At 41.4% G+C, this 5,752-nt stretch overlaps 1 long non-coding RNA gene across 1 annotated transcript in view; it reads right to left on the minus strand.

Annotated features, from left to right (window-relative positions):
* Positions 1–4,811, minus strand: part of LOC121847874 — a 10,027-nt gene extending 5,216 nt beyond the window's left edge. Inside the window, exons 1-2 of the long non-coding RNA XR_006084747.1 lie at positions 4,649–4,811; positions 2,643–2,670 (exon numbers count right to left, since the gene is read on the minus strand). This is a non-coding gene — a long non-coding RNA (uncharacterized LOC121847874). The remainder of the gene's footprint in view (positions 1–2,642; positions 2,671–4,648) is intronic.
* Between the last annotated feature and the right edge of the window lie 941 nt (positions 4,812–5,752).

Below are 5,752 nucleotides of genomic sequence, written 5' to 3' on the forward strand. Positions count from 1 at the left end.
AACCCTAACAGGGTGTAAATGGTACAGTGAAATGGTTAAATGTACAGTATATTATTTTTATTTAAACATGTAGCTAGCTAAACTGTGAACCATAATCCATACTAACATGCACCTTACATGAATCTGCAGGTAGCTAAAGCTAAGCAACTAGGTTCAATGTTAGCTAGCTATCATAAGGCTATAACTGGTAATTCAAATGGCTTTCAGAGATAATGGCTTTCAGAACAAATAATATTACTACACAGATCTTACATGCAACGTTCGCTAGCGAGCCCGCCAGCTAATGTTATCCCAGTCAGCTAACATTAGCTAGCTAGCTAACAGTACACTTTAACTTGCAATGAAAACAACTTTCTGATAAAATATTAGACTCTTACCAGCGTAATGCTTTTCCCTCTGTCATGGTTGCCATGGTTACCCTTAGTTCTTTGTGGGTATTGTCATGATGAAACAGGAAAGGGCCTTCCCCAAACTGTTGCCACAAAGTTGGAAGCACAGAATCGTCTAGAATGTAATTGCATGCTGTATTGTTAAGATTCCCTTCACTTGAACTAATGGTCCTAGCCCGAACCATGAAAAACAGCCCCAGACCATTATTCCTCCTCCATCAAACTTTACAGTTGGTACTACACATTGGCGCAGGTAGCGTTCTCCTGGCATCCACCAAATCCAGATTCGACGCTTGGCATTGCGTGATTGTGATTGTAGGCTTGTGTGCGGCTGCTCAGCCATGGAAACCCATTTCATGAAGCTCCCGACAGACAATCAGTTATCGTGCTGATGTTGGTTTCAGAGACAGATTGGAAATCAGTAGTGAGTGTTGCAACCGAGGACAGACGATTTTTATGCTCAATGCGCTTTAGCAGTCCCGTTCTGTGAGCTTGTGTGGCCTACCACTTCACGGCAGAGCCGTTGTTGCTCCTAGACGTTTCCACTTCACAATAACAGCACTTACAGTTGACCGGTGGCTGCTCTAGCAGGGCAGAAAATTTGATGACTGACTTGTTAGAAAGGTGTCATCGTCTGACGGTGCCACGTTGAAAGTCACTGAGCTCTTCAGTAAAGCCATTCTACTGCCAATGTTTGTCTATGGAGATTGCATGTTTGTGTGCACGATATACACCTGTCAGTGTGGCTGAAATAGCCGAATCCACTAATTTGAAGCCGTGTCCACATACTTTTGTATTTATAGTGTATCTACCTATGTTACCTCACACCACTGCATGTGGACTCAGTACTGGTACCCCGCGTATATTGCAAAAAGGAGACTCAGGGAAATAAATTATACAAATGATATTTTGAGTTATTTTCATGAAATAAACACACAGTGATTAATTAGAAATACAGTGATGATTTAAAAATAGATTTTAAAAGTAACCGTTGCTCATTGTGTATTTACTCCTCGTGCTATTATTTTTCTATTTTTTTCTCAATTTTTCTTTCTGTTGTGTCACAAATAACATTTGATTTGATACCTCGCCACTTCACAGATAATTTTCTACAATTCTACACATTTTTGCCATTTTGTAATCGATCCATGGCCCTATAAAATGGGGCCACCAGTTGACCATCCCCGTCACAGATTATTACAGACACATGAACTTGTCTAGTATCGTAGACATCGTCACTCTCGCTTTGCAGACCTTCAAACAGAATTCAACGATTAAATTAGTTCCAGTGTGCCAGGCAAGCTCAATCAAGCTAAATTAAATCCTGTTTAAGTCTTTAAAAGGTTTTAAATACTATTTGAACCCAGGTTAGGTCGTCTGGTGGTGTAATCTGCTTTTCAGAGATAGCTGGAAACCCTTCAGGAACCCCCCCCACCACCACCACCACCAACCCTCCCTCCCTCATAACCCAGGACCATGTGTTTGACTATTTATAGGTGAACATATCACTGAGGCCCAGTGAGAACATCTGTCTACCTAGAGTATAATCTCTCAGATGAAAATGTTTGTTTTCTTGAGCTCTTTTTCAATATGTCTTCCTCCTGTTACAAGCTTAGCCACAGTAAGGAGTGAAGACCCTAAAGGAATCCAATTCCCCCCTCCTCCCCTCCACCCATCCACCTCTCCTCCCCTCTACCCATCCACCCCTCCACCCATCCACCCCTCCTCCCCTCCCCATCCACCCCTCCACTCCACCCCTCCACCCATCCACCCCTCCACCCTCCTCCTCCCCATCCACCCCTCCACTCCACCCTTCACCCATCCACCCCTCCACCCATCCACCACTCCACCCCTCCCCCATCCACCCCTCCTCCCGTCCTCCCCTCCACCCATGTGGTGCATCATTATCATTTTGACCCCTCCTGATATCTTCATCTAAGCCCCCATGTTTTGGTGAACATGATGACATATTCTGAGATCAGTGTTTTAAATCACCTCGATTAAAGTATGTCAATATGTTCTGGTTCAGCGCTGGTGTTGTAAGCAGGGGAGGAACACAGCATCAGCCCAAATCTAACATGGGAGGCTGGAGGAGGTCCTCATAGTTCTGAGAACAAAATAATCCTGAAATGCCAAACAGATTATCATCAACAAGGGGATACTACCCAAGAACCAAACAAAACCAGGATGTTCATGAGCCAAAGTGTGACGTTACAAACTGAAAATGGTTTTACAAACCATTGCAGTACTCACCGGAGAGTAGGTCAGGACTAGGAAAGTACTTCGGTCAGCAGAGAGCACCAGTATGTGAAAGATAGAGAGAGCGATAAAGAGAGAGAGAGATATAAAGAGAGAGATAAAGAGAGAGGGATAAAGAGAGAGCGATAGAGAGAGAGAACAGGGAGAGAGGGAGAGAGAGCGATAAAGAGAGAGCGATAAAGAGAGGGAGAGAGAGAGCGATAAAGAAAGAAAGAGAGAGCGAGAGAGAGAGAGAGAGAGAGCGATAAAGAGAGACAGAGAGAGTGAGAGACAGAGACAAAGAGAGACAGAGACACAGAGAGAGAGAGAGAGAGACAGAGACACCGAGAGAGAGAGAGAGAGAGAGAGAGACAGAGACAGAGAGAGAGAGAGAGAGAGAGAGACAGAGAGAGAGAGAGAGACAGAGAGACACAGAGAGAGACAGAGACAGAGAGACAGAGAGAGAGAGAGAGACAGAGAGACAGAGACAAAGAGAGACAGACACAGAGAGAGAGAGAGCGATAAAGAGAGACAGAGAGTGAGAGACAGAGACAAAGAGAGACAGAGACACAGAGAGAGAGAGAGCGAGAGAGAGACAGAGACAAAGAGAGACAGAGACACAGAGAGAGAGAGAGAGAGAGAGAGAGAGACACAGAGAGAGACACAGAGAGAGAGACAGAGACAGAGAGACAGAGAGAGAGACACAGAGAGAGGAGGATATCAACATGGTATGCAACAGTAGTCACAGCAGATGGGCATATCACACAAAACACTGTGAGAGTTCCAGTTCTGACTACTGGGCAGTGAAAAAGTTGCTTTAACACATAATTCGATAACACACTTCAGTTAGGACTGAGTGGGCCGGCCCTGAGCTCTCCAAAAGCTTGACTCAGGGGTGATGAAAATCTGTGCTTGGCTCTCAAATAATGATCCATTCCATGACTGCTGGAGAATGGCCTGCGTCCTAGATGGCACCTTATTCCCTATATAGAGCACTACTTTAGACCTGAGCCTTATTCCCTATATAGAGCACTACTTTAGACCTGAGCCTTATTCCCTATATTGAGCACTACTTTTTTTTACCAGGGACCAAAGGTGGAGCACTACATATATAGGATCTTAATTTGATCACCCTATTATTGCTGAGAATTTTTCTGCAAATTAGCTTTTTTGAGTTACAATACATTCACTGAAAATCCACACTAACACACAGTTATATTAAAGCTGCATTCACATGCTCGTCTGAGCTTCCTATTTCCAAGCAGTGATGTCGAAAATACGACTTTGTTTAATTAATGTTTTTTTTCTTCTCTTTTTTTAATGTGTTTTTTCCCCCTCGTTTTTATTTTAGCTAGCTTGTTAAGATAGCTAACGTTGCTTATAGTTAAGTTAGCTAGCTTGTTAAGATAGCTAACGTTGCTTATAGTTAAGTTAGCTAGCTTGTTAAGATAGCTAACGTTGCTTATAGTTAAGTTAGCTAGCTTGTTAAGATAGCTAACGTTGCTTATAGTTAAGTTAGCTAGCTTGTTAAGATAGCTAACGTTGCTTATAGTTAAGTTAGCTAGCTTGTTAAGATAGCTAACGTTGCTTGTTTAGCTTGTTAAGATAGCTAACGTTGCTTATAGTTAGTTAGCTAGCTTGTTAAGATAGCTAACGTTGCTTATAGTTAAGTTAGCTAGCTTGTTAAGATAGCTAACGTTGCTTATAGTTAAGTTAGCTAGCTTGTTAAGATAGCTAACGTTGCTTATAGTTAAGTTAGCTAGCTTGTTAAGATAGCTAACGTTGCTTATAGTTAAGTTAGCTAGCTTGTTAAGATAGCTAACGTTGCTTATAGTTAAGTTAGCTAGCTTGTTAAGATAGCTAACGTTGCTTATAGTTAAGTTAGCTAGCTTGTTAAGATAGCTAACGTTGCTTATAGTTAAGTTAGCTAGCTTGTTAAGATAGCTAACGTTGCTTACAGTTAAGTTAGCTAGTTTGCTTAACATTGACAATATGATCAAACTAGCTACATTGGGTCCTACCCATATTGTGGTAGTCAAAAACTGGTTCGTTGTCATCCTTTGTTTGAAAAGGTCAAAGGTCAGAGGTGAAATGTCCCAGCTGTGCAACTCGGGCATTTTCTCTGGGTTTTCCAGATAGTAAATCCAACTTGAAGGGTCGTTCAAGTGAAACTTCCCAGTCGGAACAAGGAACTTCCGATAACTCCAATAGCATGTGAAGGCAGCATATAGCCTCCCTGCTGTCTTTTAAATTGTATTTTTAAATAATCACTATATGTCCAATACATCACTGAGTGTGTTTATTTCATGAAAATAACTCCAAATATATTTTCTATCATTTATTTCCTTTAGTCACCTTTTTGTGATTAAAACTCCTGTCTGCTCGTGTGGGCGTGTTGATAGAAATATATTTACATACACAGCCCTGATTGGCAGATATGTTCATCTAGACTCTAGAACCTGCAGTACTTCGCTTACACTTTCCCAAAGTAGGAAGATGCATATGCAAATAAAAGACGACTGATCATTGGTCTGAATAATCAGATCAGATTGTGATGTGTCATGTTGTGGCCAGAAACTCCATCCCACTTGAACAGGCTCGTACACTAAAAGGGCATTATCATCATTTTCATAATTTAATGTTTTTTTTAGGAAATTACGTTTTTGATTGCACTGCCCCTTTAACAGTATTGCAGTTTTCATGTAGCCTACTTTTGACCAACTAATAGCCTAGAAACCAATCAAGCAACTAAAGATTCAATTCTTCTTGCTGCAGGGTTACAGTGCCTTGCGAAAGTATTCGGCCCCCTTGAAATTTGCGACCTTTTGCCACATTTCAGGCTTCAAACATAAAGATATAAAACTGTATTTTTTTGTGAAGAATCAACAACAAGTGGGACACAATCATGAAGTGGAACGACATTTATTGGATATTTCAAACTTTTTTAACAAATCAAAAACTGAAAAATTGGGCGTGCAAAATTATTCAGCCCCTTTACTTTCAGTGCAGCAAACTCTCTCCAGAAGTTCAGTGAGGATCTCTGAATGATCCAATGTTGACCTAAATGACTAATGATGATAAATACAATCCACCTGTGTGTAATCAAGTCTCCGTATAAATGCACC

The sequence above is a fragment of the Oncorhynchus tshawytscha genome, linkage group LG12 (genome assembly GCF_018296145.1).
Source record: "Oncorhynchus tshawytscha isolate Ot180627B linkage group LG12, Otsh_v2.0, whole genome shotgun sequence".
Taxonomy (NCBI): Eukaryota; Metazoa; Chordata; class Actinopteri; order Salmoniformes; family Salmonidae; genus Oncorhynchus; species Oncorhynchus tshawytscha.